This window comes from Mugil cephalus, chromosome 1 (genome assembly GCF_022458985.1).
Source record: "Mugil cephalus isolate CIBA_MC_2020 chromosome 1, CIBA_Mcephalus_1.1, whole genome shotgun sequence".
Classification (NCBI taxonomy): Eukaryota; Metazoa; Chordata; class Actinopteri; order Mugiliformes; family Mugilidae; genus Mugil; species Mugil cephalus.
The window spans coordinates 39,865,739-39,879,994 of NC_061770.1; the positions used below are offsets into that span (position 1 = coordinate 39,865,739).

Genomic DNA, 14,256 nt, shown 5'->3' on the forward strand with positions numbered 1-14,256 from the left:
ATCCTAGTTCTGCAATTTGCTACATTTAGCTTCTCCTCTGTTGATTTTATATTATAATTTTGGACTCGGATTTGAGGTTCAGTAGTCCAGAGGTAACGGTGCATTTATAATGTACTAAAATAACTATCGGCTGCAGCCTTGAACCTAAAAAAAGGCGCAGACTTTGCTTTTGCTTCCATTCATCTCTGCTGCTTCTCAGCCCACCGGTTTTCTTTCTATTTCTGTTGCTCCTCCTCTCCTCTCCTCTCCTCTCCTCTCCGGTCTGTGTTTATCGGTGCAGAGGTGATGCTGCTGGGAGTGCATGCTCCTTTGGTTCACATTCATCCCTCCTGCGCTCGCCCCAACTCACACTCACACGTTGGCACAAACGGACACACACAGTAATAGCCCCCTGTCTGGCTCTGTGTCTTATCCCTCCACTCCTGCTCACATCAGCTCATCCTTCCTCCACTCTATCTCTCTCTCTTTTTTTTTTTTTTAAATTCTTTCTCGGGTCCACATATCGTCCTCTACCCCCTCACTCCATCTCGTTGTTCTGTGTAAGAAGTGGAGAGAAAGAGGAGGGAGATGCTCCGAGAGCGAGAGATAAGTGAGTGAGCGAGTGAGTGAGAGAGCGAGGGCGCATGAGCGCGCGAGTGAGCCAGCGGGTGAATTGCGCGTGCTCCGTCGCCGCCGCTTCAGAGGAGGAGAAGACGTTTATTCCGCTGCTGAATGAGCGAAGGGACGGAGGGAAGGATGAACAGATAGAGGGACGAGTGAGCGAAACCAATGAACGGATCCCGACCCGAGCTTTTCCCAGAGTGCCGACCCGGTGAGACAACACCAAGTACGTGGTTATTTACCGAGATTCCTCGATTTTCATTCATTTGCAGTTGCTCCCTTTTCCTCTTATCACTCAAACCTCGGCCGCGTTTGTGTGGCAGGAGGTAATCGGCGCGTGAGAGAAGTGTGCAGGTACACGCCACGCGAGATGCGGTCACTCTGGCGGTCGCTGAACAGGTCGGTGCGTGCGTGCGTAAATGAAGAGCACAACAGTGTGAGGTTAGGGTGAGATAAGGCTGAGTGCGAGGAGGAGAAGGGAGACAGCGGAGGAATTTACAGGGCACTGGCGTGTTTTCAGTGGTCGTGGTTTTCGGGGGTGGGAGGTGGGGGGGTCTCAATCTCAGGTCCCTGTCCGGGAGACGCCTTCATTAGCGCTTCAATTAAGGGGTTTAGCCGGCGCGCAGTCTCTTCAGCGCGGAGGACCAGCGTACGTGCGTAAACCGGGAGCCCTGGCCGGCGCCCTCTGACCAGGACGAGTAGAGAGAGAGAGATAGAGCCTCACTGGACCACAGTGAGTACCATTTCCCCAAACCTAGAGGGGTACAACCCTGCCGAGCGGGGGTGAGGAGTCGTTGAGGTGGCCATGAGGGAGAATGAGACGAGGGTTATCAGGCACAGTGGTGCACACCAGATTCTGGAGGGACTGCGCACCGGAGCACAGACGGAGCTGCAGCCAAGTACTAAGGCCACGGAATAAAAATACACAGGTGGAGAACTCAGTCACAGTCTGTTGAAGGAAATAATAGTAGATTACAGAAGATTAGCCGGTGATTGCACAATACTTTAAAATGGATTAGTTTCATACAGTTTACAGCGCAGGAGGTACTGATAATTAGATTTAAATGCCTGTTTTCTGGTGGTGGTGATGGTTGTCGTTGGTCCACTGCTGGGAGTATGATGTTGACTGGGATGAGTCGGGTGGTGAGGATGTTGATGATATTGCTGAGGCACACTGTACAGGCAAGACGATGCTGCTGCTGGAAACGTGGATAAGGGTGGTGGTCCTGGGGATGGCAGTGGTGTTGTGAGGATGATGAAAATGGAGCAGGCAGGAGTTTTTGTGATATTTAAGAGGTTGATAACAGTTTGCTAATGGGTTTGGGAATGTGGGAACGCCGTAATAAATAGAAGAGCTGCCATTGAGAGTATTAACCTTTCTCTTAGATTACAGCAGAAATATGGAAAGAAAATACTAAATACCAACATATTAACCCACCGTTCACCAGGAAAAACAGCCACAAGCAGAAACAACACAACTTGTGAACTGGCCATCAGAGAATATATCTATTTTTTTTAGGTTGTGATGAATGCAACAAGAGGGGGGCATTAAACCCACCCCTTTTTTGAGCGCACCTTGTTGCTATGGAGCTAATGGACGGTGTTTTACGTTAACAGCTGCTCTCATGTCAGGGTGATGATGACATCGTTGGATATGATGCCAGTAATGAGTGATGATGATGATGATGGTGGGAGGACTTTAAATAATTAACATAAAGATATGTCGCCCTCTCAATAATTCAAGTAGCCAAGCTGTCTAAGAAAATGTAGGCTGTAAATTCATTTGCATACTCTTTTGTTTGTTCAGCAAGAAAATGTCATTGAGTTAAAAAGTGTTGATGGTGTTTAACTGGCTGTTACTATAAATTTTTATTTATTTATTTTTGTACTGAGCTGAAGAGCTAATGTGGGCTATGTCTGAAGGTGGGGATTTTAAAGAACATTCAGCCATGAAAAAGCTGTTTTTAGCAACTAGGAAACTGAATAAATTATTGTTTCCTGGCAGATTAAATGATTTTAAAGATTAAGGAAAAATAAGGGCACTGTCTGGGCACATTAGGGTTTTCTCTAGCAACAAGTCTCTTTTTCTTTAGAGTTTTGGAACTGCACGGGGAGGCTGTTTTTGGGAAAGAAAAACATGCATTTATTCACTATTCTGTGAACAGTTTAATCCTAGAAATGTCAATATTGACGATACTGGCCGAGCCGTCCGTTATATAGTTTGCCTTCCAGGTTAATGTGGCTGTCATAATGCATGCAGCCTCCGTGCAAGTCTGTGTGTGTGTGTGTGTGTGTGTGTGTGTGTGTGCTGATGCCTAAAATATCCAAGACTGTCTCTCTAAGTCTGTGTCTTCACGTCCTTTCACTGTGCACTCACCTAATCTGTTAATGACTTAAACAACATACTCACTAGCTCGCCGCAGACGGCGGTAGGTAACCCACATCTCGGCCTCTATTCTTGTCTGTGTTAATCTGATTATGTTCATCACTGGCCCCGGGCTCTGGCTACTTGTGTTGTTACTATGCGCTGAACAGAGGGAATCCACAACTTTCGGGCATGTCGCATCTCTCCAGGAGCGGAGAGGGAGCGGAGAGGGACAGGAGAGTCCCCGTGGTCATCATCCTCTTATCTCCTGTCCGTGTGCTATAGGCTGTTAGCTGTGCCAGTGCAGCGTTGTTAGTCCTGAGCATGTGTCTTGTGTTGTGTGAACGGTGTGGCAGGAAAACATGACGTGGTTGACAATAAGGAGAAATGGAAAAAGAAGAAGAGGAACAACTCATCTAGGCAGGAACGGGGGGTTCTGTAAAGGATGTCAGAGAAGAAATGGCATTTGGTGTGTGTGTGTGTGTGTGTGTGTGGTTGGCAGTCAAAACATTTGTTTTCAGCAGTGTAGCTCATCTGTACTCCGTGTGGTTCTCAAAGAGGAAGTCTCCGCAGTGTTTCTCATGCACCTCGGCCGCAAAGTGACATACCTGGAAATACGTGTTTGTGCCTTTGGAGTTCGGGTGTGAATTTCTGAATAAATTCAGTTTACAAACAAACAAACAAACAAACAAACGAAGCATCGATTGCTTGTGGCTGGTTACTCGGATGTTGAGATGTTTTTGTTTTTTGTGAACTGAATTTATTTGGAAATCCGTAGTCAAACTCTGATGGCACAGAAATACTTCTCTATATATATCTCTGATGCCGAGACGGACTTCAAGGAGAAATGATTTAAGTGCTTCCATTAGGTTATGGAAAGTAAATATTATTTCCTACTGCTGAGTGGTCCTGAACTAAAAAATAATTAATAGTAACTCTATTAAATGCAACAGGGAAATTGCAAACCAATTATTTTTTTTTTTGTGGCCCCCGGGGCTAAAGCAGTCTCTGATGGCAATAATCCTTTTGATTCGGAAAGTGGTAATTTACCATATTGACCACTGGCAGTACGAGACCCTAAAGCGTAAATTGGCTTTTTCACCCCCAATTAATTGTGTAAAACAAATAAATAACTCAACAAATTGTGACATAGTGGAAATGATTAGGCTTCAAAAAGCTGATTTAGCTTCCTGCGCTTTGATAATTAGTCAGCACCTCTTCCATCGATGTTGTTAACGTGCTCCTGGGCTGTGTGTTTTTCTCTGAGGAATGTTTTTTAAAATCAAAGTGCTGATGATGCAGATTAATCTACTAACGGCTATCAGTGGCAACACTGATTAACGCTAAGCTAACTAGCCCCGCTGAGCCCACGTTCAGTCGAAGCTCTCAAGCTAGCCAAGCTAGTTAGCTTGGTAGCTAGCATGCGCCTCTTTTTTTTTTCTTTTTTTTTTCTCCCATGTGTTTCACCAGGCAATCATTAAAGTTCCAGCTCACATCCCAAGCTTTCTAGCCGACTGACCAACAATCTGTTATTCTAGTTGATCTCGTGCTCGGAAAGCGGTTTCAAAAGTCCACTCCGTCTCCATCATTTGCTTCGACTGCTGTTTGAGTCGGCATTATTTCAGGAGGCATTTTAATCTTGCTGCGACCTAACAGTGAGTCGCCCCGGTGGTTTTGGGGCACGGTCCTCCCGGCTACAAGTATTAAGTACTACAAGTACTGCAAGGCTTAATTAATTAAGCCACTATAACAATCGGATGTGAGGGCTGTGATATGTTTTGATGGTCTTCTCTTATCCATCTACGACAAAAACTCGCCAGAGTTTCCTGTTTCAGTTTTGTCCAGCGTTTGACTTCCATGGAAAGTGACCAGTTCCCACCAGCACCCATCAAACTAAAGTCTATTATTATACCCACAACTTAACACTCAGGGCAGGTATTTGTTAAATTACAGTCTCAGCCAAAGCTGGATTTATCAGGACACTCGTGATAATGTGACCAAACTATAGAAAAATTTAAAATCCATTGCACCACTATAAATCCAGAGTCCCAGTCCTCTGTGTAATAATCACATAGATGACTGCATTCTGGTTGAAACACCTCCCTGAGGTTAAAACCCCCCCATAAATATGAGTAGTGCCGACCTCACGTCATCTTGATTTTCCTCACGGGGGCCAAACGGGTTGGCCGGACCTCTCACATCCTTCATTCCACTCAGTTTCCGATGGCTCCCAAAGCATCACTTCATGGATTCTTTTGACACCTTTATTGCCAAATGGGTGCGATTTCCGCGTTGGACGTCGCTATCAGATGTCCCAACAGTGATCTCACTTGCACGGCAGACTGATTTGGCCCTCACACTTATGTACCCCTTCTCAGTCCTTCAGAGGGAAAGTGGCTTATGATAAACTGAGGTGTTGATAGCCTGAAGCACTGGATGGAGCATGCAGCGGTTTGCTCAGTCCTCACACTGGACCGATCTGGCAGCTCCATCGTCGTATAAAGTTGTTTTCACAGATCCATAAAAACTGATTGCTACCAACACTTTCTTGGTCGGTCCCCATGTGTTTAGCCCCACAGGTAAGTGGCATATGTTGATGATACCGTATTGTTTTAAGACTGATTTTGCACCAATGCTTCATCCCTCAGATGCTGATTCTATTTCAGTCCAGAAAAAGTCCAAAAATGGGGGCGGCTTTGGCTCAGTAGGTAGAGTGGGTTGTCCATGAACCGAAGGGTTAGCAGTTCGATGTGTGCCATATGCCGAAGTGTCCTTGAGCAAGACACTGAACCCCTTATTTGCTCCCAGTGCAACTGGCACTGGTGGTGAATGTGTGTGTGCTTGTGTGAGCGAATGGGTGAATGTGTCTCTGACTGTAAAAGCGCTTTGAGTACCTTTGAGTAAGTAGAAAAGCGCTATATGAGAGCAAGACCATTTACCATTTACCATAGATACAGGACTTGGATGGGTTTATTGGGTTTATCTTAAGAAGACGTGTGCAGCAAAATCCTGGATATACAACAGGTTTAGGGCAAAGTGAGTCATTATCATGAAGCGAAAAACATTATTAGACCACATGTCAACTTTGTGCTGCATTGAGAGGTGAAACTTTCAGACTAATTTCCTCACAAACAACAATAACTGGATGATGGTTATGGAAAAACTAGTGAAGAAGAGTTACGATGTCTGTATAATAGGGTAAATATGAGAAAAAATTAATAAAAGGCAGAAAATTAGGCAGGTCTTCAATGTATATCAGGTCCAAACTGATGGAGAGATTAAGTAGGGAGCCCCTACCTACTATATTAAACTCAGCCTTGTTTTTTTATTTCTATTTTGTAATATACGGCCTTGTGATTGGCTCAGCAGCGATAGGGGCGTGTCCTACTGAGTAGAGTAGCTTAGATTGACAGGTCTAGTGTCGAATGAAAGAATATCTAAAAATGTCTAATCAACCCTGCAGCACAACCGTGGACCCCGTATGTTTCTAGACCTATGGTCTAAAATATCTGCTTCTCAAATTCGCCAACATTAACCATCGGAGCAAATTACAACTGCACCGACTGCGCGTTGTCGCTTATGAATTTGCATTTCTTCCATCTCCACCCGAAATGTGTTTATCTTGTAATTTAACGGCGACGGCTGCGGTTCATCTGACATTTTCGGTATCGGTCGTGCATGGCTGCCGGCGAATGAATTCCCATGCAGAATTAATCACACGTGTCCTCCTGCCCCCTTGACCAGGTTCATCCCATTGATCTTGACAGATTAGCTACGATTTCACATGACGGCCGCCCCGCTCCGTCTTCTCCGTGTCCTTGAGTCCCTGGCTCTGCCCTGTACAGTAAAAAAACGACCGTCGTCTTCCGGGCCCGCAGCGACAGGCGTTCTGGGGCAAATCCAAAAAAGAATGTGCACACGCTCAGATTCGACGAAAGTTGACAACGAATAAAATAAATAAATAAAAGAATTTGCAGGCAGACACGCTTGATGGCACCGTCATCACTGGCGTCCCACCAGATGATGTTTAAAGATGAGCTGGGCATTGATATGCAGAGAGGCTCGCCCTGCTGCTGCTGCTAAGAATAGAAAACACTGAGGTGGAGGACACGCTTGGACGGACGACGGTGTGTGTGTGTGTGTGTGTGTGTGTGTGTGTGTGTGTGTGTGTGTGTGTGTGAGAAAGATAGTAACCGTGTCTGTGAACCTGTTTTTCTCTATGTCTGTTTGTGCCTGTGTCTTAGTGTGTGTGTGTCGGATGCGATGATTCACAGGGCAGACTGTCCTGGAGATGTTATTATTGTTGTCGGCAATTTTGTTGTTGCTTTAAATTACATTTCAGGCACGGGTTGATGCTTGACAGTGTGAAACTACGCTAAGTGTTGGGAGGGTGGTTAAGATTTCTGATTGAAGAAGAGACATTAGAGGAGGAGGAGGAGGAAAACAAACGTGCTTCTGTCCTTTTCTCGCCTCTCTCCGTGGCCAACTGTGAAAATGGGCTCGGTTGAAGAATCCATTGACCTTTAAAAATCCCTTCAGGCCTAGGCTAGGTTTTGGGTCTGTGCCTAAAAAGAAAAACAAAACAAAAAAATTAATTGGTTGCAGCCCTACGACCGTAAGGACAAAATGAACAATAATGGACTCTTTGGACAAGCAAGTGAAAAGTCTCTTTATTCTCCAAACTCTATAAAAGCGTGACCTGCATCTCTGTCAAATCGGACGCTTCAGAGATGGATCTCAGCAGAGCTGCAGACGTGGCACAGAGTGTTTAGCTGAACGTGCCGCTTCCGTGTGACCTTCCTCAAAATTGCCGAGGCTCCGATGAGTCGCCTGGAATAAGCGGACGGTTAAAAAGAAAGCGGCGCGATGTCTTTCGAGAGGAGCAACGAGCAAAATCAGGGAGCGTGTGAACTCCTTGAGTTCAGAGCGGCTACTGGTTGTTTAAGCGGCTCCCTTCAGCGCATATTTATGTTCTGGTGCTTTTCTACTCTCTCCCTTTAAGTTTCACCCTCCCGTGTGTTATTTTCCCTCGCTTTCCCTCTCCGCCCTGTTTCCCCCGAGTCTTTAATTTACTCCACGTCTCCAGTCTCTTTCTGCACCTCCCCGTTCACTGCCTCTGCCTGTCCTCTCATTCTGTTTGGATTGGGATTAAAAATAAACTGTACTCTGGAGAATGTAACAATTAAGTAAAACTCGAAACTGGTACAAATATTCTGGTACGTACTGGTATGAAACAAAGGGAATTAGAAATAAAGGCCTCTCTTCAGTAATGGCCAGGTGTTTCTGGGTGGCTGAGTAAATAAAGGCTTCGGCCACTATTAGAGGAAATACGGTATCAGTTGTGATCAGACTAATACTATTTTTAGACATTTTGAGCAGCTTTTGTTTTGGTAGCTATCAAAACAACGTTAGCTTTTATTCAGAGTAGCTCTTCTTTCTCTGGATGCACATAAATGCATTCTCCATCAGTTCTCGAAGGAAGCGGCCGCGTCTTTAGGTGTTAAATGTTCCCCTGCATTCTCCATTTGCTGGCAGACATTCGGTGAAATGGTCCGCGGTGGGTTTTATCTGACATTTTTAACTGAAAACATTAAAGCTGCCGTACGTAAAACTGGAACAATGAGCTGATAATTGTGTCTGACTTTGTCACCGCTAGCAACAGCTTTCACTCACACGCACTAATGTGACACATTGTTAATATAAAAATATTGATCAGTTTTTCTGTGATCTATTCCCAGAGTGTGATAATCCCACAATAGCAGGCAACCTCCGACTCTGATGTAAAAGACTTTGATGTAAAACCTATAGACGGAAATAATGAGACTTCCAGTGCTGCTGTATGATTTATTATCACAGCTGAAGAAGTTTTTTTTTTTAAATCTCTCTCTCTCTCTTGCTTCATATTCTTGTTTTGCTGTTACTTTCATTCCCATCCTCATCTTTTCTCATCCAGATTGCACATTTCTCCCTGATTGCCTCCTCTCTCGTCATTTCTCTCGCCGGGTTCGGTCCTTGTCTGCCTCTTGTTATCCTCCTACACCTGCTAATCCCCCCACCTCCGTCTCTCAGCCTTCCCCTCTCTCACACCTCTGTTTCCCAGCTTGCCCCATTACTCCTCTTGGCCTCCTTACCTCAACATGCCCCCCCCTCGTTCTCTGTCTGTCACTCCACCCCTGGGTCATTTAGCGCCTCCATCCCCTCCACCTCGCATCTTTCCAATTCCTGTTCACTCCCGTACGTCCTTATTACCGCCTCTTCCTGCTACTCAGCCCAACATCCCATTGAACCCGTAGTTATTTCAAGCATCCCTATACATGTAGTCTTTCCTGGCCCATTTTTTGTTTCTTCTATTCATTTGTGTGTAATCGGTGACAGACAGCCGCCTAAACCTTAACCTGTCTTATATAATCTGATAAGAGTCCACACATAAAAGCCGTCCAGCCGCGTCGCATGCACGCAGGACGCTGTGGCATGCAACGTGTGGCTGGTATGTATGTGTGTGTGTGATTATCTGATTGGATTAAAGAAGGGATGAGGACGATAAAATGAAATAAAATGAAGCAGGAGCGGGCAACAGGTGCTCCTAAATACCCATAATCCACTCTGTCGGCATGCCAGTCCTCCTCTCTTCATCTGTGTTATTATTTCATGTCTCCCAACACTAAAGTGCAATTTCTTTTTTGGGCTCGCTTTCACTGGCAAACTTTTCATTTTCACGTTCCTTCCCGAGCTCCTCGGACCTCAGCGCGGCCGATTTCAAAAGGGCACAAATGTCAGCGTGAATGTAACAATAATACAGTTTTTTTTTGTTTTCTTCTGACACTTTTTTCTTTACTGAAAATAATGGCCTTAATTCAGAGATGGAGGGTTTTCACTGCCTCTCTGCGTTGCTCCTGTAAAGTAAAGGGGGGGGGGGGGTCATACGGGAAAGCACTGAGCTAATGAAACACTCGCTTCCATTTAACTTCATTAGTTTTACCACAGCCCTGTTGCTCTCATTTCCTGAACACGAACAAATCAAGCGCAGTGGTGTTATCCATCTGCTCTGTTATCAAACCGTACGCCGTGGCACACCTCTTTTTGGCATTCATTTGTAGAAGCAGTAATTTCTCATCACCGCCGCCGGGGTATTTACGTTTCAAATTGAAGTGGGTGGTGGTGGTGGGGGGGTTGGGGGGTGTAGACTCGCGCCAGCTCTTTATGAGCATGGCCGAGGGTGGTGCCAAAACACTTGTAAAGTGCACTTGTTTCTTAGCTGGACGACGAGGCCGTGGAGGAAAAATTAGGTTCGTGGGAAATAAGAAGTGGTAAAAGAAAGGAGACGGAGGGAAATCGATCCAGTGTAACATCCTCACACATCTTACCCTTTGCCTAGTGATAGGAAATCACATTTGCGCAAGTACTACACGTGATTACAAGTTTTTGCACTTAATGCCAGGATTTGGTTATCTTCTCGGTAGCGCTACGTTTCCATGTTTACAGGTGCTATCAGCATCGTGGTAAACGCCAGCTTTTAGCTGTGAATTGCACCGAAATAAGAAACAAGATCGGATACATAATGCGGATGTTTTAAAAAGTTGTAGGCATAGTTGTGTGACAGTGCCTCATCCGTCATTTCTTACGGACTGGTTAGATGAATTCAAGCTTTGGCTGGACATTATCTCACCTCTGAGATGTAGTGGACGTATAAAGAAGCATAAGAAATGCTAATGTAAGTGTATTATTGTCATTTAGTTTGCTATGCATTTTTAATTTGGGATCAGTAGGACCTAAGATGTATAAAAACTAAGCATCATCTTTGAACAGAAACTAGTAGTTTTTGAAAAAAACAATATCCTCATATGTGGACACTGGGATTATTTCAATATTTATATTATAATAAAGTCAGCAATGCGTGACAAAATATAAAAGTGTTTATTTTAATACAAGAACAATGGCTGAGCTAAACCAGAATTGCGAAAAATGAAGTACTTGCTAGTTAGCGAGGTTGTAGCTCGTTGCTATTGATAAAATTTGCTAAATTTGCGCATCATATCAAACTAGAAACATTAATAAGCATAAATAAATAAGTTTTAACTGTAGTTTTAACCACTTTTGTCCTGTGATCGTCTGTAGAATGAATCCCACGAAATGCCCCAAATCATGTTTTAACGACTGCAAGTGTATTGACCCTTGCTACCACTAGATGGCAGAGTAAAGTGTCCACTAATGAGGACAACGGCCACAAGCCACACTAGCTTTCATTTGTCGTTGTTCGGCATGGTTGATCAGTTATTTTTATATATATATTTTATTTTCCCCCACAAATTAAAATTTCTTTAAATACACACTGACGTGAATCCAATATATTTCAGTAAAGAGATAAAAGGAGGCGGAAGACGACACTAGACCTGTCAATCTAAGCTTCCTGTACTCAGTAGGACACGCCCCTATCGTTGATGATCCAATCACAAGGCCACAAGGGCGCAGGGTATTCTCGTCATAGCTGTTGGTGCTAAAAACAAATGGTTTCCAATAAAACTTTCAGTTTCTTTGAATTGTTGTGGCAATTTTAATTAGCTGTGTGAGCAGTAGTGGGACACCGCAAACAAAACCAGCTAGCAGAAGTAGTTCCCATAAACATGTGGCTACAAATGGAGATTGTATGTGACAATCATATGATGAGCTGCTGTAATAGATACTTTTCTCCCTCTTTTTGTTTTGTGGCCCCTTACAGGAAAGCAGCTGTTGCTTCACATTTCCTATGTGAATGTGAATTTCTTGAAGTTTCACTGAAGAGATATTTGTCACCTGCACCTCCCACGCAAAAGAAAAAAAAAAACCCTAAAGTTTAATGCATATTCGTGTCAGGGACATTTATCTTTAGCCCTGTTAATCAGCACGAGACCCTTTTAAGGAACTTAAACCTTTCACAGGTTGTGAACTGAACTACTGAATTATCACATTTATTTCAACGGTTCCTCTGAATTGCATCCCTCTCACTGACCAAGGCTGAATAAGTGCCTTTACCTTGTAGTGTATATTTTTGAGCTATAATGTTAAATATTTCACATAGTTGTACATCACAGGCTCTCAGGACTCTTTCCACCTCTGCGCTTGCAGTAGCAAGAGAAACATTTTCTCCGCACACCTACAGCAGTAACCCCTTTCTTCACCTTTACTGCTGCTGCCACCTGCATTTACCAAAAGCTTGCAGATTCCCAAACAAGTCAACTTGACTAAATCCCCGGTTCGTGGAGCTTCTTTTGTGGTTTGCAGTTGTAGATTAGGACGTCACTAACCCTAATCTGAATAGTCGTGACGTAAGACTGGAGAGAAGCTTTGGAGGGTGAGTTTCTGCAGACTGAGGACTTCCATGCACAGGTGTGAGGACTCGTCGTGCACTCACATGTGCACAACATGTGAATGCACGACATGTGTCGTCGGGGCCTAACACAGCAGAAAAACAACACTTAATTGAGCACCCTGCGCACAATGTGTCGGACGTGTGAGTCACTGTAGCAAAAAGAAAAATCCATATGAGTCAAGTAACAGTATGGAAAAGGCTGCGTGGTGCATTGTTGCGATTATGCAAGTTTAAATGTTCATTCTCATGCGCACATTAGTTTATTTATGCATGATAAGTGTGTGTGTGTGTGTGTGTGTGTGTGTTTTAGCTCGCTAGCCCCCCTCAGGCTTTGTGCTGTCTTCTCTGTGTGTGACATTAGAAAGGGACGGAAGTCTGAGCACCGTGCTGCCAGTACCTCTCAACATCACACACACACACACACACACACACACACACAGACAGACAAAAAACAAAAACAAAACAAAACAAAAAAACAAAACGAGTGGAGGCTGCCTGGCAGATACTGGATATGAACATCTGCAATATGACTTGCGCTCGGGGAGAGCAGAGCGTGCGCTCGTGAGTTTTGTGAGCGCGAGCAAAACGCATCCATGATTTCCTGCCCGTTGAAAGGCAGAGGGGAGATTATGCTGATTGCGGGGTTGCGTAACACTATACGTGTAATGTGCAATGCGAGATTGCATACATTACATTTTGTGGATTATCTAAAGCCGCGGCTCAGATTCCGTCAAACTGCCAGAGCCAGTTAGACGGCGAAGGATTATAATCTCACAGCATGGCGTCCACAGCTGCACGGAGGCCGTTACGTATCTTCTATTTAGTTTGTGGCTCTTTAGGAAATTCGCAAAACATCTGTTACATTTGTTCTGTGTTACTGTGCACGAAGGGCACACGATCTGAGCTTCACACATGAGATCACGATTAAATTAAATTGCTGTGGAACGGAGGTCGAGCCCCGTCTGTAAAATCGTTAGACATCTTGATGTAGTAATAATGATTTTAGATCTCGTATCTCATCCAGATTATAAAGGATTTCGTGTTATAGAGCAGAGAAAGGGGCTGAAGCACAAGCTTACCAGAAATGCTGCCTTCGAACTTCCACAGAGTTGTCATTTTGTCCAAGTATCAGAAGTTCTTTAATTAGATTTGTACTTGTTAAATCTCTGTCTGTGTGAGGCCCCCTAGGGGTCGCGGACCCCCTGTTGGAGACCTTTGGTCCACATTAAAGGTCTCATCAGACCAGGGGTTAAATTTCCCATAGAAATAACTCACACAGCAGCAGGACTGACCAATAATGAGCTGACATGATGGCGCTAATGGTTGGATGTCAAGCAAAGGTCTAGAGTAGCTTGACTTGAGTTAGCACGTTAGCCGCTATCTTGGGGTTAACTTAAACTTGGAAAAGTTATACAGTGTTTTACAGTATTTGTTAGATACTCTTTTGTATCAATATTCAAGTCCCATCTTATTAAAACAGACTAAGTAAGTAGGTCGTTGTCCCAAATTAACTCTATTATTTTAATGTTGGCTAATACATTTGTGCTAATTTCCCCGTCCGTGCCTTTGTTAAGGCAGCGCAGTTATTAACCTTCACCCCCAAAGCCACGTTCATTAAGCTAATATTCTCATGCAGGCCTAATCTGGGGCTAGAATGAAACATTCATACACGCTTCACCATTCATCTGTCTGCTGATACTTCACCAAACCTCTCTGGTCTCTACAGCCCAAAGGGCACGCTGACAGTTTTCTCATTTCCTCCCCTGTATCGGTCTGCCATTACTCTTTTTTTCCTTATCATCTGCTTTCCTCCTTCATTTTGCTTTCCACGTCCTTTTTGTGTTATTTATTTTTTTTTTTCTGCTCTGCCTTTGCCAGCATGACAATCTGTTGCTCGCTTCAAAATCTCAATCGCGGCTTCAAACATGCTTTTAGACGGATCAAA

The 14,256-nt window shown here is 44.2% G+C and overlaps 1 protein-coding gene across 2 annotated transcripts in view; it reads left to right on the plus strand.

The window, feature by feature from the left end:
• The first annotated feature begins 567 nt into the window (after window positions 1-567).
• The window catches only part of slc8a4b (solute carrier family 8 member 4b), a 102,209-nt gene continuing 88,520 nt past the window's right edge, over window positions 568-14,256 (plus strand). Inside the window, exon 1 of one of the 2 annotated variants that reach the window (XM_047611026.1) lies at window positions 568-826. The gene's annotated coding sequence lies outside the window, so the exon portion shown is untranslated. The remainder of the gene's footprint in view (window positions 827-14,256) is intronic. The other variant, XM_047611035.1, reaches the window with a different exon arrangement.